The 522-nt window shown below is 33.3% G+C and overlaps 1 protein-coding gene across 1 annotated transcript in view; it reads left to right on the forward strand.

Moving 5' to 3' along the window:
* Positions 1–522, forward strand: part of LOC122057126 (BTB/POZ and MATH domain-containing protein 3-like) — a 22,737-nt gene that overhangs the window by 17,236 nt on the left and 4,979 nt on the right. The window lies entirely within an intron of this gene.

Consider the following 522-nt stretch of genomic DNA (forward strand, 5'->3'; position numbering starts at 1 on the left):
TTTTTTTTTTGGAGGGGGGGGGGTGGTGTTGAGGAGGTGATTGGAATTCTTGTATATTTCTTAGTATGAATTTTTATTTTTCCTTTTATCATGAAGCTGATTGGATCCTGTTGTCAAGTAGATCCTCAACCAATTTTGTTCTTTTTGGGTGATGGGGAGGTGATTGGAATTCTTGTATATTTTTTAGTATGAATTTTCATTTTTCCTTTTATCATGAAGCTGATTGGATCCTGTTGTCAAGTAGATCCTCAACCAATTTTGTTCTTTTTGGGTGATGGGGAGGTGATTGGAATTCTTGTATATTTTTTAGTATGAATTTTCATTTTTCCTTTTATCATGAAGCTGATTGGATCCTGTTGTCAAGTAGATCCTCAACCAATTTTGTTCTTTTTGGGTGATGGGGAGGTGATTGGAATTCTTGTATATTTTTTAGTATGAATTTTCATTTTTCCTTTTCTCATTAAGGTGATTGGATCCTGTTGTCAAGTAGATCCTCAACCTCTTTCTTTTTTTTTTTTTTTT

Source organism: Macadamia integrifolia, chromosome 12 (genome assembly GCF_013358625.1).
Source record: "Macadamia integrifolia cultivar HAES 741 chromosome 12, SCU_Mint_v3, whole genome shotgun sequence".
NCBI lineage: Eukaryota > Viridiplantae > Streptophyta > Magnoliopsida > Proteales > Proteaceae > Macadamia > Macadamia integrifolia.